The sequence below is a fragment of the Lepisma saccharinum genome, chromosome 18 (genome assembly GCF_977018435.1).
Source record: "Lepisma saccharinum chromosome 18, izLepSacc3.1, whole genome shotgun sequence".
Taxonomy (NCBI): Eukaryota; Metazoa; Arthropoda; class Insecta; order Zygentoma; family Lepismatidae; genus Lepisma; species Lepisma saccharinum.
Genome location: NC_139246.1, coordinates 4,399,384 through 4,421,396, shown reverse-complemented (window position 1 = coordinate 4,421,396; position 22,013 = coordinate 4,399,384).

Here is a 22,013-nt window from a genome sequence, read left to right as displayed (position 1 = left end):
ATCTTAATAAGTCGAATATAATTCTGTAAACTTGTAATGAAATTTGGTAACTATTTATTATGAAATGAATAATTATGAGTAAATATTATGTGCATACATGTACATAATACCAATTGATAAATTGTTAACTGCTGCATGGATTTTGTCCACAACCAGTAAATAGTTTATATATATACTCTACATATCTGCGTGTGGCGTATATGCAAGCGACGACCACATGATGCTTTTTGGATGCAGGCAACGACAATGTATCTGATCAGGTTCCTAGCTTTGGGAACGAAATGAAAGATTTTTTCCTCCAAATTTTCTTAATTCCTGTTCTAGTAACGTCTTATCTAACAGCTTATCTTTTTTGGTTGATTGATTGATTTGGTTGGATTTATTTCGCTTCCCTGCCACTTTTGGCTAATTGTGAAGATTTATCTTTGGGATTCAGTGCTACATCGAACTAAGCAACTTCTCAACGTTTCTCCCAATTACGAGTAAGAAACATATGTTAACAATGAAGAAAAGCACTCAACATTAAACTTGAATTTAGTGCTTTTCCTATAAGGTCATATAGTAAAGCTATCATTTTCGGCATTGTGTAATTGTATTGCTTCTCGCTCCATATTTTCCTAAACTCTCAAAAGCCGAGGCCAGTTTTAGGCAATAAGACCTGAACGCGAGAACATTTTCAGTGGAAGTTTAAAATTGTGCAAGCTTTTAAATCAAAATTTATATCTCGGTAACTATTGTGACAAATTATAGCTAGTTTATTTCAGTACAGCCTAGGCTACAAGCCTATTGTCGAAAAAAATCATTTGCCAAATGGAAGAAGATGAAAGTAAAAAAACAACATATTTTCTCAAGAAATTTGAATTCCGTCGGGTCTCCACGTATGCAACGCCAGAACGTGAGGGTTATAAACATTACCTGGATATTGCCCCATATGTATTAAGAATTACTTTCGAAGAAAAAAAATCTAATGCAACAGCCGTGATTTTTTCGGCGTGAATTTGCCCTCATCTCCCTCCAAATACAGCCAGAACCAAATTAAAGATTACTAATAGGATGCTTCCAGGCTCGTGTGACAATCAAAACATGTATCTCCGAACATTACCTGAGTCGCAGTATGCTACAAAAGTTAGAAAAAAATAATAATTGTCACATACATATATGTCATATCTCACCTAAATGTGACATGTATGTCACATCTCCGAGTTTAAGGTTAGTGTAACGGTTGCTTTGTGATTCGTCCTCCAAAGTATTTCTGTTCGGCATAAGGCACAAAATCAGTCGTTACCATTGACGGACTTAGCGGAGGGGCAAGGGGCACAAAAAATGTTCGCAGAACAAATGATAGATTCCTTTTGTACCACTTTCGGATATATTCTTTTCCAATCAGCCAAAAAATAAAACGAAGTTTTGCACAAATAGGCCAATCGAAACTTGATTTGGTGGATACTGGAATGTGCGCCATTGAAAATCGAATCTAGGTTTCTTCGTTTTAAAACGATCACATTCGTAATGCGCCATTCCTGAGGCTCTCAAAGAGTAAAGTGTGGCGAGAGGTTGTAAATTAATTGACACAAATTGAAATAAAGCTAAGGTACCTATCAGGAGGCTAGCTAGGCTATCTGCGAAGTCTAAAGCCTAGAAAGTAAAATTCTGAAGATAATGTCAATTCAAAAGTTGGCAACCTGAATTTTTAAGAGTTGGCAACCTGAATTCTTAGAAGTTGGCAACCTGAATTTTTAGGAGTTGGCAACCTATATTCTTAGAAGTTGGCAACCTAAATTCTTAGAAGTTGGCAACCTAAATTCTTATAAGTTTGCAACCTGACTACCGTTGGTATGGCAACGTGGCTTCCTTCAAGACATCAAGAATGAGCCTATTAGTCTTCTCCCCTCCTCCTTAGCCTAGGAGCAGGTGTCATAGTGAGCTAGTCCAGGTCTTACACTCAGCATACGCCACTGGTACCTATCTCTCCTCCTCTCTCAGGCATACACACAAATATATATATATAATGGAGTGAAACAAGGAAGTCATAATAAAAATCTCAATTTTCTCAAACCATTCACCGACATTCGGTCAGGAAGTCAGCAGTCACATTCCATCGATGTGTAAGCAATGACGTCGGGGCATGCAACATTTCTACAAGCACTACCGGGTTTTGTGGTGTAACGGACTCATCAAAACACACAAAACCCGGAACGAAATTTGGAAAAGGAGCCAGTTGATCGCAAAAGCTATCTGCGAGAGCAAGGCCCGCTTTAGACGAAAACATTTTCCTTAGCATTTCTCTTAACATTTGTGCCATGACCAAAAAGCTACCGTGTAAAGCGAGAAATCTTATGGCATTTCAGATGCCATGGCATATTTCATGGCATTTCTCAAGGATAGAACCCAGTAGTAAGACCCCCCCGTCCATCCCACTTAAACCGGAAATGAGATAAGATAAGAGCGGAAATGAGATAAGATAAGGGGTAGGCGTTTTGTGATTTAATGAGTGTGTTTCGAGCCGACAGGAAGTGATAAGATAAGAGATGGGCGTTAAGTGTTTTTCTTGGAAGTGTGGAGATAAAGGGGAAGAGGAGGAAACTTGTTCGTGGAATGAAAGGTTTTAGGGTTTGGTTATTAGCGGAACGGATGCAACTTCTTTGCTGATTATGCATGCCAGAGATAACCAACCACAACTTCCGCGTTGAGTCTGCGGGCAACGGGAAGTTTGCGGTTTGAGCTCGTTGTGTGTGGCGTCGATGATTTTGAAATTCTGAGAAGTGGGAGGGGTGAATAAGATAAGAATATGCGTTTAATTAGGGAGATAGGATGGTAATTGGCGTTGATGAAATTGGGGTGAGGGAGGAAGTTCGGCGACGATTGGTTACTTGGTATTATCATTTTGTTGGTCGTTAATTGAAAAGGACGGGAAGGAGTGTGGCGTGTTTGTTGCGGTGGAGATATGGGGTTTCCGGTTGTTATGAAATTCGTGGAACTGTTGAGTGATATGTGTGGCGTGTTTGTCGGGCTGGAGATATGGGTTTCCGGCTGTTAATGAGTCTGGTGATTAAGGGAGAGGGTTACGAAATTTTCGGCAGAGTGCTATGTGCGGTGGTCCGGAAATGTTGAGATAAGAAATCGTGGAAGGCGTATGATAAGAATCCTTGTGGTGTTGAATAAAAGGAGATAGGAGTCTTTGTCGGATAGCATGTGATGGAGGAAGAACAAAAGGAAAGAAAGAAGTCTGAGAATCAGGATGTAAAGAAAAAAAATAGAGCAAAAAGAGTAGGTTTCTCGGGAGAGGTGACTGTGTATAGTGTACCAGGACAGGAAGAAGATAGGAGAGGCACGTGGGCGTTGGACGCTCTGCGCGAACGAATGCGCACGGAATGTATTGATAACGTAGATCGGAAGGAAGGTATATAAGGGGCTAGCGGATTGTGTTGTTACCAGAATCACCATCTCCATTGTAGAATCAACCAGCAGAGTCGCTTTTTACCAGGAGCAGCAGATATTGGAACACCGTCGAAAGATCATCAGAGTCGTTGCTATCTGTCTGAAATCCGAGCAGGTATCGAAGGTGAAGAACCCTAAGGTAAGTAAAAATGTAGTATCGTGGCTGACACTAGTAATAAAAGGTCCTGAATTAGATCTGGAAGAGATGGTCGAATATTCCGACCGTCCTTCAAGTCACAAGTAGCCTGCCCGATGGCGCAGTGGTAACGTCGTCTCCTTGTAATCAAGGGGTCCCGGATTCGATTCCCGGTGGAGGCACATAGGGGTTCGGCTCCCACTTTAAACTGCAGGTCCAGTCCCGATTAGTCGTACCGTGCATAAAGTGGACTTAAAACACCCAATCAATCAATCAATTCAAGTCACAAGAATCGTAAACGAAAATATTTATTTTTTTCCAGCATCGGCAAAGTGGAAGAGCAGTTCGGTAACAGGAACCCGCATCGTGAATTCCCGGATATCATAGAGGAGACCGACACGTCGGAAGCAGAAAACGATACAACTTGAAAGGTGAGAAAATAAAAATATTACCTACGGCAGCAGATGTTTATTTTGAACTTGAGAAGATACAGGCTATGGTGAGGGGGGTGGCTCTTCCCGGTCCTCTCCTCCACCTGGAGGTAATGGAGGCGTAATATGTCCCTCCTCCTCTTCCTCCTCGTGTTGCACTAAATGGACCTCCACCTCTTCCGGAGCAGGAGAAGGAGGACGAACATATCCCCTGAGGACCGCAGGAGGTATCAGTAGAAGCAGGTTGTCAGCTCTACGAATATTCCGTCGATCCATTCTGAAAAACAATATATAATAATTAAAAAAAATATATTGTGTTTCATGTAGATATCGGCTATAAAGAAAAAAGTGTTATTGTCGGACAATGTCAAAATATACAATGTTATGAGAAATAAATTGAAAAAATAATTACCTTTGGCGATATTGATGAAAAATGTCTTGCATCCTTTGCCGATTTCGGTTACGCCGAACCGAGAATACGGCAAAGGTGTATTCGTATTGCCGATTTATTTCAGCCTGCTCCTCCAGGCACCTCCTAACACCCCTGGTGAGCTCTGCGAATTGCTCTTGTTCTTCTGCTCCTAACTGATATTGAAGAAAAGCATTTCGCAGAGCCTCTCCTCGCTGCATGTTATGTTCCTGAAAATATGCGTGAATTAATATATATATATATATATATATATAAAACAAATATATTTTCTGTCTATTTTCAGATGACTACACTTCCACTAGGGTTCAGTCTACTGTATGGTGACGTAAAAGAGGAGACGGGGACTACAACAGAAGAGAGAAGAAATTTGTGGAGCAAAGTTCACGCACGCCAAGTAGAAAAGCATGTAGTCAGCTACGTCAATTTCTGCGAAGAAAACGGGTTGGCCGAAGATTTATTGCGCCGACTAGAAGAAACGTGTAAAGATTTTGAAGTGAAGGTGGACACATTGGTGAAAATATTCAGCTTCATTATTGAAAAAAAAAGAAACGCGGCAGTGTTTGGTGATTTTGTAGAAAACATACAGAGAGTCCAATATGTACCCTCGCATTTATCGTTAAGAATCTGTTTCGAGTTAATGGAACTATTTAAAAGTGTGAGGAATGAAAGAGCAGAAAATAAGAAAACAGGAGGAACGGGGAAAGAGCTAGAGGAACGGATGGTGGAGATGTTAAAAAAGAGAAAACTGAACGAATAAACTAACAATCACTAATACATTAACACCTGTTTGTTCAGTTTTCTGACCGGTCACGGACATTTTAGGCTTGTAACACTTGTATAACCAAGTTGTTGCAAGTCGAAAATGTCTGTGACTGTAGATATTGTGGGGTCCTGCTGGATAACCGAAACTGGTTAATTATTGTAGAGAATGAGATGTGTTCCAAAATATTGTGACCAAAAATTTAGTATGTATGTATATTTTCTGTATGAACTTCTTTCATCATAACGTAAATAAAGTTACTATATATATATATATATACACACAACAACTTATTATTTAAACAACATAAAATCAATGTATGGTACTTACATTCTCCCTGTCAACCATTCTGTTGTCGAGTCTATGAATGCAAAGTGTAGAATGATTTAAGTGAAACTTGTGCTGCTTCAAATAGATTATTACTATTATTATCAACAACACTGCAGGATTTGATTACGATATTATATGAACGTGCAAGATAAAAAGTGGGTTGCTACATCCGGTCATATCAAATTTGGTGATTGTTCCATCCTGTCAGCCATCTGGTAAACTGATTGTCATACTAAATTCGTAGAAGGCGTAATCACCTTGTTTCGAGAACCATCTTAATACATATGGTAAACCGGACTTCAACCATCGATAAACTGATTACCATATAACTCAAATAGAAAGGTAATCATTTAATTTACGGAATCAACTTAATTGGTACATATGGTAGACCAGTTGACCACGCTTTACCACTTGACCGCTTGACCACGCTTGACCACTTGACCACGCTTGACCACTTGACCACGCTTGACCACTTGACCACGCTTGACCACTTGACCACTTGACCACGCTTGACCACTTGACCACGCTTGACCACTTGACCATGCTTGACCACTTGACCATGCTTGACCACTTGACCACGCTTGACCACTTGACCACTTGACCATGCTTGACCACTTGACCACGCTTGACCACGTGACCGCTTGACCCCTAAGTTGATGTCATACTACAACCACATGTGGTTAACAGGAAACAGGATGTCTATGATAAACATGTTCTTAAGCTATCATAGAGTTTCCGGTAAGTGAACAGTTTCCTATTTATCTGTTGGAGGCAGATATTGGTTAACAGGAAACAGGATGTCTATGATAAACATGTTCTTAAGCTATCATACAGTTTCCGGTAAGTGAACAGTTTCCTATCTATCTGTTGAAGCCAGATAAACATTTCGAAGAATTGTATCCTGTGTTAACAGATAACGTTAAAAACGTCAGCTATTTCGAGGAAGGTTATAAATCGACCGGAAGAATTATTAGGGGTGGAACGCTTAAAACCGATAAGAATATAACGGAAGTGCTACCGTGTCTACATATAAAAGCACGATGGCCCTCCACGAGTCAGTCTTCGTGATACCACCGACGTACGATCATGGACTCCCTGTTATCCGCTGACGAATTACTGGCGTTATACAGGGATGGGTATTTCAAGACACCCGAACAGTTACGTGAAGTGTTAGCATACGTCGCCCAAAAAATCATTTTAGGGGAAAGTGTCTCGTTAATTGGCGAGTATGACCGATTACTACAAGCAGTGACAACGTCCGTACCAGAACTTTCCGGACGAGGACGGACATCCTTGGAACAGACTGTACCAGCATCGACATCGAATCTTGTAACATCGAATCTAGTTTTATCACCACAAACTTCGGGAAATGTTTTATCCAGACCAGATACGGAGTCTCGTTCAGGACCGTCTTGGAGATTTGATTCATCCGGACCAACATGGAGGATAGATCAAGCAGGATCGCCATGGGGGACTGAGGAACCAGGACCATCGTGGAGGACGGATCAACCAGGATTATCGTGGAGGACTGACCAGTCAAGATCATCATGGAGCACAAACCAACCAGGACCATCTCGAAGAAACAGTGCTGAATTATTGGCAGACTCAACAACAGAAGAAAATCCTACAGTTGTAGAAAATAAAGGTAGGAAATCTCGTAAAAGAAAATATGTTTTACCAAATACTGAGTCTATCGGTAACATTACTGTACATAATATTAAAAATATGCAGTATCCTAGATTTAGATCTACAGGTCATCGTATAGAATTTAGTTTTGAACCTCCTTCGGAAAATATTGATCCTCATGAATGGATTCGAGAGGGGCTCACAAACCTTCTTAACTTTATCAAAAGACATGCTAAGGATGAAGATAAAATTGGTTTGAGAATATCTAATTTATCAGATGTAAAGGTAGATGACATCTATGTAGCATGGCACAGAAGTGACCAATTACATGCAGATATGTTATGGGATATTGTAGGCAGAATACTCCAAAGTGCAAAGACATTTTTGATTACTGATCATCTAGTTCTACGTGCTGATCATGTAAGTATTCCTGTGGGGGGTGGAGGACTACGTGCTTACAGTGCACCAAACCATATATTGGTTGCACAGAAAACAAGTATAGTTTCAGTGAAGAGTTTAAAACAACCTCTATGTCTAGCAGAGAGTTTAGTTATTGGTAAAGCTCGTGCTGACAATGATCCAAATTATAAATCATATGTAAATGGAAGAAATTTGCAGAAACCTGTATTTGAACTCATGAGTAAAGCAGGAGTGAATTTAGGAATTAACGGAGGAGGAATTCCAGAACTTCGAAAATTCCAGCAGTATCTGGTGGATTACAAAATTATTGTCCATAATAATCTTCGTGACCCAAAAGATATTTTATTCGAAGGTCAGATACAGAACGCATCGAAACATATATATCTTTTGTATGACAGTACAAGACAACATTTTGATGTCATTGTAAACAGAGTGGGTGCATTTGCAGCAAAAGACGTGTGTGTAGGATGTAATGAACTTATCTTTGATAAACCACACACCCACAGGTGTAAAGAAATGTGTCCAATGTGTCGTGGAATACCACCATGTATACAGGAAAGTAATTTTAGAAAAACATGTGAAATATGCCATCGTTTATTCAAAAACAGTCAATGCTTTACAAAACATATGTCTACAACTTTTAGAAAGGGAACTGTGTGTAAAGAGATTCAGCAGTGTGAAAAGTGCCACAGAATAATTCTAACAAATAACCGACGTGAAAAAGTGCACAATTGTGAGAAGAAATATTGTACAGTATGTAGTCTGGTAAAACCTATAAACCATTTATGTTATATGGGTGTTCCAAAACCGAAAGGTGGTTCTAAATTTCTTTTCATATTTTACGATTTTGAGTGTTATACAGATATTCCTAATACTGATAAAGAAAACTCATTCATCCATGTACCTAATTTAATCGTGTTACAAACAGCATGTCATAAATGTTATCTTTCGGAAGATCTATCTACACCGTGTAAGGTTTGCGGAATTAGACAACATATATTTTGGGAGGATCCTGTTGACACATTCCTATCCTATTTGCAACTACAGAATAAATTTCCACACATCATCATCTGTGCACATAATGCACGAGGGTACGATTGCACGTTTATTTTACGAAGAATGTTGGAGACCAAAATGAATCCGAGGGTTATTCTCAATGGGACGAAAATTATGAGTATGAAATATGAAAACTTGTATTTTATCGACAGCCTGAATTTTGTTCATTCGGCATTGTCAGAGTTTTCTAAAATTTTTGGATTACCTACCCAGAAGGGACATTATCCCCACTTGTGGAATACAGAACAAAACAAGAATTATGTCGGAGAAATACCACCACCGTCAGCATATGGCTATGATCGCATGAAAAATGTAGATGAACAGAAAACATTTCTATTGTGGTACAACGAAGAGAAAAATACTAACAGAATATTTGATAACAGAAAAGAACTTTTAGCATATTGTATCAAGGGTGTTACTGTTTTGAGGCAGGGGTGTTTGAAATTGAGATCGGATTTCATAGAAATCTGTAAAATAGACATCTTTAGAGAATGTATCACCATAGCCTCTGTCTGTTCTCTGATATACAGGTCCAAATTCATGTCTGCCAACACGATTGGAATAATTCCAAAAGGAGGATACCACCATGCTGATACAATGTCGAAATTTGCTCTAAAATGGTTGACACACATTGAGAAGGAGAAAAATATCATTCTTATTCACGGGGGACGAACTCGTGAGAAATATGTATTAGGTGGGCGATACAAAGTAGATGGGTATCATGAAGAGACTAACACAGTATATGAAGCATTAGGATGTTTTTGGCATGGTTGTCAACGATGTATGCCCGTCAGAAGAAATACACACCCCCAATACACAGATGTAGATGGTGATGAACAGAGTGGGAAAGAAGATAATGAACAAGATTTATTGAATACTGCAGGATTTCGATATGAGATGACATGTCGTAAGTTAGCAGCACTCAGGATTGAAGGGTATAATGTTGAAGTAATGTGGGAATGTGATTTCAACAGATTCCTCAAAGAAAATCCTGCTATAAATGTGCATCTTTCATCTCATCCTATTGTAGAATGCACACCCTTAAACCCTCGAGATGCTCTCTACGGTGGTAGAGTAGAGACTGTCAGAACCTATTACCAAACAAAGGAAAATGAAACCATCTGTTATAGGGATTTCACCAGTCTATACCCTTATGTAAACAAATACTGCTGTTATCCTGTTGGACACCCTAAAATATTTCTTGGTGAAGATATTCCTGTGGTAGATGAAATTCTGAAAATGGAAGGTCTCATCAAATGTAGAATATTACCTCCAAGACATCTTCTACACCCCGTTCTACCGGCAAAAATTAACCAGAAATTAATGTTCGTTTTGTGTAAAAAATGTGCTCTTCAAACACAGTGTGAAGAAAGGTGTGAACATTCTCCAGACGAACGTGCACTAGATGGAACTTGGGTTATAGCCGAAGTTAGAAAAGCATGCAGTTTAGGTTATAACGTTCTAGCTGTTTTGGAAGTGTGGCAGTATGAAACTGTGCAGTATGATCCATCATCTAAGACAGGAGGATTATTTACAGGATATGTAAATACTTTCCTTAAGCTTAAACAAGAAGCAAGTGTGTGGCCTGCATGGTGCCTCACTGAAGAAGATAAAGAACGTTACATACAAAACTATTTCAGCAAAGAAGGAATTCTTCTAGATGAATCCAAAATAGAGATAAACCCTGGAAAACGTACCCTTGCAAAACTATGTCTAAATTCTTTGTGGGGAAAATTCTGTCAACGGGAAAATCTGTCCCAAACAAGTATCATTACAGAAACAAAAGATTTTCTAGACAAAATGACTGATCCTAACATAACAATTAACAGTGTACTATATCTGAATCAGGAGACTGTTATAGTGCATTGGAAATATATCCAGGAAGTTCTCAAACAAAACACGAAAATTAATGTTCCTATAGCAGCCTTTACTACATGTCATGCACGTCTAAAATTGTATGAACTGTTGGAGAAATTAGGGGACAGAGTATGTTATTGTGATACTGATTCAGTCATATATATAGATGCCCCTGATATGATCTACCATCCTGAAATAGGTGATGCACTCGGTGAACTGACAGATGAGCTAGAATCTTTTGGTAACGAAGCAGTTTGTAGGGAATTTGTTTCAACAGGACCAAAATGTTACAGTCTTAAGGTATGTAAACCAGAATGTGCACCCGAATATATATGTAAAATTAAAGGAATCACATTGAATGTAGGAGCCTCACAGGTAGTAAATTTCGACACCATGTGTCGTATGATTAAAGGTGAAGAATTAGAAGTTGTGGTGAAAAATATTTTTCGTAGAAGAAGAACCAAAGAACTCAGAGTAATCACCACAAACGAACAAAAAATTTTTCAAGCTGTGTTGTTAAAACGTAGGTTTTCTGAAGACTTCCTCTCCTACCCATTCGGGTATTATTAAATGTACAGGCAGATAATTTTGTAATATCCACAATGGTGAACAATGTTGTGTGAAATATAACATTTTTTGTTTTGTATATATAATATTTTTTGTATATAATAAATACTCTGTGTATAGACAGATAATTTTCTAAATTGTCATTGGTCAATAATTTTATGTTTAAAATATAACATTTTGTGGTTTTGTATGTAATAAATATGTGTTCTTGTAGAAATGTAGTATGTAAATATGTTTCACATTTTGTAAAAAAAGTAATGCTATGTAGATATATTGTCAATTTATGTATATATTATGGTAACAGAGTCAGAAACTACTGTGTTATCTTCTACCCATTTGCGTATTACTAAATGTACAGACAAATAATTTTCTAATATTGCCAATGGTGATTTTTATATAAATATATATTATGGTAACAGAATCAAAAACTATCATTTGTCTTTCGAATTCCTCCAATTCACTATCGTAAAAATTCTAAAACATGGTGTTTCCTAAACTTGTCCATCCTTTTACAATGATGGTCTGTGGAGCATCAGGGAGTGGTAAAACTACTTTCGTGACAAACCTTGTCGATTCTATTGCTCATCTTGTAGAAGGACCTGTTAAAAAAATAGTATGGTGTTACGATCAGGAAAACAGTACCCCCAAAAATATTGGTAATGTAGAATACCATAAAGGAATTGTTGATTGGCAATCGTGGAACGGTAAAACCCCCACCCTTGTAATTTTAGATGATCTTATGATGGTTGCTCAAGGAGAAAAAGTTGCCGATCTTTTCACAAAAGGTAGTCACCACAAGAATATTTCGGTAGTCTTCATAACACAGAATCTTTTCCACCAGGGAAAAAATTGTAGAGATATCTCTTTAAACGTAAAACATTTTGTCATATTCAAAAATCCACGAGATATGAACCAATTCACCGTGTTCGCACGACAACTTCATCCTCACCGTATGAAAGAACTCGAAAAAGTATATATAGATGCAACAAAACACCCTTTCAGTTATTTGTATATTGATCTTTCCCAGTCAACACCTGATCCTCTACGTTATCAAACAGATATTTTTAACAAGGATTATTCGACAGCATATCTTCCTCACGAATGTCTAAAACATCGAGATGAAGAGAACGAGGAAGAGACGTACCAGTTCACATTCTAAACATAATATTTCGTTGAAGAAACACTCACCTTTTTTACACTTGCTGAAAAATTCTCCAACAAAAGTTCGTAAATCCTTGCTAAAGAGTGCTCCTAAGAAATCAATTCGTTTCATAAGCGAGTGCTGTCTAAATGTTTTAAAAGGTAACGTAAAACTTAAACCTTCTGTAAAACGTCGTCTGACACCTTACAAGAAGGTTTTACGTAATCTTGTAAAACCCAAAGTGAACATCGAAAAACGAAGAAACATTCTCGTCCAGAAAGGAGGGTTTCTACCTTTACTTCTAGGTTCCTTGTTATCGGGACTTCTTGGAACTCTTCTCCCACACTAAAATGTCATCTGCTTTCAAAAAAATGATTGTTTTATCACCAGAACAGTTAGAACGTATTCGAAATATCGAATCGTCTGTGCACCACAAATTATCAATTTTAGATAAACAAATGAGTGATATACTAAAAATGAAAAACATATCGGACGATCAAAAATGGCGTCTTTACAGAAAAGAATTGGACGAGTATTTATGGCTGAGTCGAAAATCCAAAGAACCATTACAGATTCCCATTGTTCAAGATAACGACGGTTCTTCTACTATTTCACCAGAATCAACGTATTTTCCTCAGAATCTGGCAGAGACGTTACCCCGTAATACACGTCATCAGTTACAGAATATCATCGATGAGTACCAATCCACGGCACAACATTTGATAGACGAACGTCAGGAAAAAACACTTCCGGATCCGAAAACATTGAACTTCTCATCGTCGCCAACGGAAAGCCCTGGACCGTCTCATCGACAGAAGAAGAAGAAGAAGAAAGTGACCGTCCGTGTTTCCAGGAAAACTACACCTTTTCTGAGAACACCTGACGCTTACAAACTGGTTCCTCTGAGAAAAAGCCGTAGACAGAGAGATCGGTCATGGGAGTCTCTAAGTTGAAACACGATAAAATTCTCACCAAAATATATTACGATCCCCGACACCACGCTTCATTCTCATCTGTAGATCGTCTGTGGAAAGCGGTACGGGATAAAAATATATCCCGCGATACGGTGAAAAAATGGCTGATGCATCAGGAAACCTACACTCTCCACAAACCGGCGAGAAAAAGGTTCCCTCGAAATCGTTACAATGTGTGGAACATAGACATGCTTTGGGAAGCTGATCTCAACGACATGGCATCGATACAAAAACATAACGACGGGTACAAATATCTTCTGACAGTGATCGACGTATTTTCAAAATATGCCTTTGCATTACCGCTAAAAAATAAAACAAGCAATTCGGTAACCGAAGCTTTCAAAACTATTTTCGAGCAAAACAAACGGAAACCTGTTTCACTGCAGACCGATCAAGGAACGGAATTTACAAATTCTACATTCCAGAAATTTTTAAAAAATGAACATGTACAATTTTCGACAGCTACAAATTATCCTGTGAAAGCTAGTGTAGTGGAACGTTTCAACAGAACATTAAAAGAACGGATGTGGAAATATTTCACCTCAAAACAAACAAGACGTTATGTAGATATTTTACCACAACTTCTCGAAGGTTATAATACGACAATCCATAGTTCCATAGGAATGGCCCCTCGAGATGTCAACGAGACAAATGTTTACATTGTGTGGAAAAGACTCAACAAACCTGACAAACATGTCTCGCAACCATCTTCAGATCTGAATGTTGGTGATATCGTACGAATTTCTGTAGTCAAAGGACATTTCGAGAAAGGATACGAACAATCGTGGTCACGAGAACTTTTCAAAATCCATTCCCTTGTTCAGCGAACACCTGTACCTGTATACATATTAGACGACTTAAATGAAGAACCAGTAAAAGGTACATTTTACAAACATGAACTGCAGAAAGTTTATTCGGATCCTGAAGAAGAGTATAAAATTGATAAGATTTTGAACACCCGGGGAAAAGGTAAAAATTTGGAATACCTGGTTCGTTGGCTCGGATATCCACCTAGTTTCGATTCGTGGATCAAGGCATCTTCCGTAAAACAGTTGTCGGAAAAATAACATATTTATATCAAAATATAACGTTACTGCGATCCAGTGAGTCCTCTGTGTTCGGCGAGAATGGACGATAATTTCTACGTTTACCTCCTATCATCTGCATCGGAGGAATATTTTCCAGACAACACACTCACCCATTTCACCGTAAAACTTGCTAAACGGATCGATCTGTCTCCAGAATTGTGGGAAGTCGGATTGGCAGAACTACATTATTCAACTCTATACGACAATGTTTTGGAAACTGATTCTGGAATGTTAACTCTTCCTGTTCGGACATATGCAAGTGCTGAGGACCTAGTCTCTACCATCATCGAATCTCTCCCCGACGACCTGGAAATAAGGAGATCCGTTCTCGAGAAATTCTGGCATTTTTTGACGGAACCGCAATGGGGAACATTTGGATCTACTGTTTGTGCGGATAACACACTCTATATTAACGAACAACCATTTTATTTTCCTGCAACAACATATACGATAGAGGATCTGATTTATTTCCTGAAAACAGACCCTGCTAATGTAGCTGTTCCTACTCATCTCAGGTTTTTCTTCAAAGAGGCTGTGTACAAACATCTATCCGTGATAGGGGTTCCTAAGCCTGAACCTGACGATGCTCCAACAAATACCGTTACACCCATAAACGAAACTGATGACTATGCTAAATTTCGATATGACATATTGAAATCTATTTATTCTACGCACGCACAGTCCAATAGCGTTGTGGATAAAAACCCATATATATTTATTTACTCCGATCTGGTGAAACAACAATTGGTCGGGGGAGAAATGGTACGTCTCTTGCGTCTTACCCGAAAACAGTGTTCGGACACAAATACGTCTTGCACAGTACCCGTAGCCCATCAATCATTCGACCCGATTCATTACGTTCCTCTGGATAAAGCCTCTTTCGAAACAATAGAAATTGCTTTGTACGATAGAAAAGGAAATTTTTTACCTTTGAGGACTGGGTCCGTACCCACAATCGCTGTTTTACATTTTCGTAGAAAAGCAAAGTCCTTTTAAAAAACAGTAGACAGCTATTTCTCTCAGTCTTTGTCGAAAAGCGAATGAATCACCATGAATTCGCAGACCGAATATTATAGTAACCAAATCCGTGGAGGAATTGGACCCATCTACCGTTCAACTAGAAATCAAAAAGGGAGAGGATTGGGGTCACTTTTCGCAGGACTGTTTAGAATGGTGAAACCTCTACTCTGGAGCGGTGCAAAGACGATCGGAAGAGAAGCTTTAAAAACAGGAGCTAACATTATCACCGACATTGCAACAACCCAACAAACTCCGAAAACTATTGTTCGTCAACGGGTACGTGAAGCAGGTCAAAATCTTCAAAGTAAAGCACAACGAAAAATCGACTCTCTGGTAGGTTCCGGTATAAGAACCAAACCTGCAACAAGAATTGCTCAGTTGATGTTAAAACGTTCAGCCACCCGTATTAGAACATCTACGATCCGTAAAAAACAAGCATCCAAAAAACGAAGGAAAACATCTGCAAAATCTAGGAGAACACGTAAAAGAAAAATCAAACAGAAGGTCTCAGGGAAAGATATTTTTGGATAATGATGGAGGATAACATGTGCATGATCTCGCAGTTCGACCTCTTCCGGAAAAAACCTATTCAGCAAAATGTGGAAAAAACGTACACAGCCACCTACAAACCTATCGCTTCCATCGATAATCAGAATATAATTCAGTTTGTCATACCGGCGGCAGGAACTGATTTTCTCGATCTTTCATCTGCCTATCTCCGTCTGCAAACGCAAATGGTTAAACAGGATGGAAGTCCCATGAGTGCTTCCGAAACAGAAAATGCCCTCACAAAAAACTGCGGGGTCGTGAATTATCTTCTCCATTCACTCTTTTCCCAATGTACAGTGACTCTCAACGGCATTGCTGTAACAACCGCCGATAACAATTACGCATATAAAGCGATCTTCGAAGCAGCTATTAATTACGGAAGCGATGCCGCAAACACGCATCTCACGAATGCCCTGTGGTATTTGGACACACCTGAACATCAAGATCAAATCACTGCCGACAACACAGGTTTCACCACAAGGAAAAAATTTTTCCAGTATGTTTCGACGACCGGAAATCCTACGGAAGTGACAGCCGTGGTCGACCTTATGGGAAAACTTCACATAGATTTCTTCCACCAGTCTAAATACCTGCTCAACGGTGTTGAAGTACGCATAGATCTAGCTAGATCACGTGACGCTTTTTACATCTGGGGAGACCAGACATCACCTACAGTAAGAATAAAAATTTTAAAAGCTGTTCTCGAAATAAATCACATCATTCCTACTCCTACCACCAGTTTGGCCATAGACAGAGCACTCACTTACGCTCCTGCTCATTATCCGTTCACCAGAAGCGTCATCAAAGCTTATTCTTACGTCGCCGGAACGCAGCAGATTTCGATCGATAATGCTTTTCAAGGTCCTTTTCCGAATGTTGTTCTTTTTGCTATGGTATCCACCGCCAGCTTTCTCGGAGACAGTAAGAAAAATCCGTTCGACTTTAGAAGTTTTAACCTATCTTCTTTCCATCTTGTGAAAAATGGAGAACTCGTACCTTCCGAACCTTTACAAATCACCACAGGAGGAAACAGCGGATTGATAACACGTGCCTATCAAACTCTATTTTCCGGTACAGGCATTCACCACGCCAATTACGGACACCAGATCACACGGAAAATGTTCGAGAACGGATTCTTTTTCCTGATTTACGACATAACGCCAGACTCTTCAGGAAACGACACGCACACCAGTCTCCAGGAACAAGGCATCATCGGAGCCGAGATGCAGTTTTCTCCTCAGCTGTCGGAAAATATAACATGCCTTTTGTATGCTGAATTTGAATCTGCAGTAGATATACCTAAAGACAGAAGTGTCATCCTCCATCAGTGAGACCGAATTTTCCATAAATATGTGTGCCTGTGTTTCTGACTCCCAGTGTTACCGAAATAGCTCTTACGTAAACATTATACTGCTTGTGATGGAAAAACCCACCAAAGTGATAACCCGTACTATTAAGCATAGTAGTGTTTCTTCGAAAGTGACAACTTCAAAACCTGTGAACATACAAGTGTTTCCCGAACTACTTGACAACACCCCTGGAAGCATAGAAATGACCAAAGACAGACACATTATTATACATTATTGAAAACATAAGCAGCATGAACACGTCGCAGATCAGACAGATTCTATCTCGTAACTGTTCCACCAGAAACATTTTTTACGGTGTTTACCCGAGAGATCTTTTACCTCGGACGTTTCCTAAGCCAGCCTTGGTCATCGCAAACACTGACAAGTCCGACTCCCGGGGTACACACTGGGTGGCCTTCTATTTCGACAAAAACAATGTGGCCGAGTATTTCGATTCATACGGATTTCATCCTTTCTATCAAGAATTCGTAACTTTCCTGAACAGTCATTCCTCGGTCTGGACTTACAACAGCATTCCCTTACAGGGGATATTGGCCACAACATGCGGTCATTACTGTTGCGTGTATGCTTATTACAAAGCACGTCACGTTACAACCAAGGATTTCATCCAGACATTTCCACCAGGTATCAGTAAAGATGGATATATCCTGCACCGTTTTCGTCAGATCTTCAAATGTTTACCACATTCCAAGTGTCCCAGAGGGGAACAAACGTGTTGTTCTATCCACACAATCCAGGCTCGTGTCATGAAGAAATCTATTTAAAATGTGTGCTGCGTATCTTTCTCTCAGTGCCATCGAGACAGTTCTAGTGAACACATCATGGAACCTCCTGCTGTTTCTATAATGGAGAAACACGACAAACTTGTGACGCGCATGACTAATCAGGATGATGTTTCCAAACGTAAACCTCGAAAACGTGTGCAACCCATTAAATTAGAAACCGTTACTATCAAGAACGAGGCGGCTGACGAGGGAATCGATGTGACTACGGATTGTGATTTCATAAAAAGACGTAGGGAAATAGGCTTTTCCACAGATACAATCCAGTGTCCTGAACTACACACCGTAGAGACATGTTTCGATCTCTATCTTGCGAACACATATTTTCTGAACAAAGAGAAGAGCAAGTACGTAGCGATAGGATTCGAAAAAGAATCCCCTTTCAATTTAGTGTGGGAGTTTTCGCAACAGGGGAGATCACCCGTACGTATCGATTCTAAACAGATTAGAGAACTGTGTGCTTCGAAATCTGACTTATTAAATTACGTCGAAACAGGTCGACGATTCAATTATTTGGTTACTGGAAATATCACCGTTAGTGGTGTAAATTTTTTCGGGAAACGTTGCATCTCAATGTATCAACATCATTCACCAGATGCTTTTATTTTCACAGATTCTGAACTACACTTATTTTTGTGTAACCTTTTTAGACCTCTGCAAAAATTAATGAACGACCGTTATCATAAATTACAACCCGAAATGGAGGCTTTTGTATATTGTATAAAAAAGAATATGAGTTCAGGAAAAAAAGAAGTACCCGATGTAGTGAACTATTTTTATGTATTCTGGTACAACGAATTGATGATTGAAATATATCTTCAGAACAATCTTGGACACACATTGATATTGTAAATAACTTATGTTATGTATCTGATGCTGTAAAGTATCCATTGTAAATCTATTCCATATTGTAAATGAACCATTGTTATTTTTATGTATTGTAATTCAGTCTTTTTTATTTTATGTATTCTAATATAACCCTTCAGGTATTGTAAACCTTCTATATCATCAATTGTAAATAAAACATTTGTGTTATTCTATATCCACACTATCAATTATAAATAAAACATTTGTATATTTTGAACATTTTTTTATTTCTTACAATAAAACATGTACATTTTCCAGACATTTTCAACTGCACAGGTTTTTTCACCTTTACCATGTTCTTTACATTTTAAACTTTCTGCACTGTTTTTGACACTGCTTAACTTTGGACATTCAAGTTCTTCGATATTGCATACAGTCATCTTACCCTCACCTTTTTTCCCCACTAATGTTTTCACCCATTTCATTTTCTCCGTACCTTTAACATAAACTTGCTGATTCATAAGCACTAAATACAGAAGATCTTCTAATTTCTCGTACGGTAGCCAACCATCATTCCAATCGAGACCATGTTTGTTGGTACGGAGCCAGTAATTCACTCGGCGATACTTTTCACTCAACAAGTGTAAACCATATGGAGGTTTCACTAAACAGTCAAATGCACTGTCGAAAGGAAATTTTAAAATTCCTACTTCTTTACACACAAATTCTCCTTCGACTCCTCGAAAACCTTGAATGTCCAAAAAACAGGCATCCATTTTGTTCAACAGGTGAAAACAGTTAAGGTATCTTCAATGCTGCCCCGGCATACGGCACACTTGTCCAATTGAGAGGCACAGAGACCACAGGCTACAAAATGTCGACACGGAAGAATTACCACACTGCAAGCGTTTTCAAAACATATTTTACAGAGTAGCACAGAATCCACACTCTGATTATCGGATGTTTTTTCAGTAGTTTCCACACTGTCGCAATATTTGCAACTTTTCGAATCACTGTGTAACGCTGCAACACTCTGTATGTAACTACAGGCTGGTATTGCCTGGTAATGTTCTAGAATCGGGCAATCTTCGGATGTCCAATCACACACTCCGTACCCACAATGGAAACATATTACCCTATCACTGAATCCTGAATAATAAAAACCTGCAGTGACTAATTCTTCAGCAGTCTGACGTAATCCTATTGGCCACTTTCTGTAAGTCTTGTATCTCGCATTCACCGACATATAATCGGTGGTAAAAGGACCGCCTGCTATCAGACGAGTATGGTAAGTATACACTCTCATATGTCGAACAAAGAAAACTCGTATGATACTGTAGGTATCGGGTATGAAGGTTCAGCCAGAATATTCTCAAAATCAGATACTGTAGGTGACGGGGTCCTCGGTATCGGCGATAAAGGTTCAGCCAGAATATCCTCAGGATCGTCGGGGAACAGCCGTCTGCGAAAATCGAAACCTTCGGGAGGAACCACAGGGAAACAAGGATGACCTTCTAAGTTAAGTAACAATGGACGATCACAGCCAGAACACCACACGGAATTTCTGTCTGCCAACAAAGAAAGCCACTCTTTCACTCTCTTCTTCAAAGCTTCGCCCAACTCTTCCTTCCTGCGACGTAGTTCGCAGATACACCCGTGACTCGGAAATCCTGTTCTCTCGTCACCTCTTCTTTTCCTCTCTTCTATCTCCTTCAAAGTCTCGCAGCGACGGTGAAGTCTTTTTCCTGAACCGTTGACCACGTGACATCCACACCAGGGAGATTCAGGTATCGCTACATACATAAACGGGAAATAACTCAGCAACCGATCCAGGGCCGTTCGATCGCTGTCCAGATCGCCGCAAGACCGAACAACTTCCCAGAACTCTTCGTAGCTGATCTCGTAGAAATTCACACCATTATCAGACAAACGTGTACCGCTTACATCCATCCTCACATGATACTATTATCCTCTATCCTTTCTATTTATACCCTTTTCCCTCCTACGTCACCATTTCCGTTAAACAAACTTAAAACTACAAGGCTACGCCCAAAACATGTTCGCGCATGTTCACACAGAACCGTTACACCACCCAGAAATTGCAAATTCATACAAACCTACGCCCAAAACATGTTCGGGCATGTTCTATTCAGACAGAAAAACGTTACACACATTTCCAGGAATATCAGACTCATCAACGGTCTCAAACGGGAAACGCCCCCAAAAATAACCACCTATCTCATCAACACCGGAAACCCTTATCAAGTCCTCATTAACAACAACTCAACTCCAGATTCAAACACAGGTGACGTTACGGTAACACCCATTACAAACCAAAAAACCAGACACATTTAAAAACTTTCATTCCACGAACAAGTTTCCTCCTGTTCCCCTTTATCTCCAGAGTTCCAAGAAAAACACTTAACGCCCACCTCTTATCTTATCACTTCCTGTCGGCTCGCCACCTCTTATCTTATCACTTCCTGTCGGCTCGAAACACACTCATTAAATCACAAAACGCCTACCCCTTATCTTATCTCATTTCCGCTCTTATCTTATCTCATTTCCGGTTTAAGTGGGATGGACGGGGGGGTCTTACTACTAACCCGTTCTCTTTCCGTAGCAAAACCAATCAGAAGCGAGCTCTAGGTCACGAGTGAAGAAGAAAGGGCGGCCGCTTGAGATGTAAACAATGTATCACTCCATATTTTTAAAAACCGATAACTATTGAACCGAGAGGAATATCGTTTCGTACAAAACGTATGTGTAATGCTGCCGTGCAAAGTACTGTCTGCTATAACATTTTCTTGAAGCATTTACATAACATTTATGCTAGCAAAAATGTTAAAGGAAATGCTTTCGTCTAAGAGCTCCAGAAGAGTCTGCTAGCTGAGGACACTGCGACGAGCGTCGAAGGACATCCGAGGGAAATCGCTACTCTGCCATCGTCACACGACAGTCAGCTTTGTTCCTTGGGCTGACGCGGTTAGCTGTCTCATGCTCGACTCTGCGGGACCGACGTTCGTCATCTACATCACCGCGAGTCCCGAAGGGAAGCCTGTCGCAGTGGCCGGACAGCCATCAGTCGCCAGGGCCGAGTCTTGCCGCCCGCGGATCCTAACGCTCCGCTGGCCAATTCCGACACTATGAAAGACAGTGGACTTCACGGGCAACGGAGCTTAACCCGAGCCTAATACCTGACGTCTACGCCGGATTGCCTGATCGAGTGGT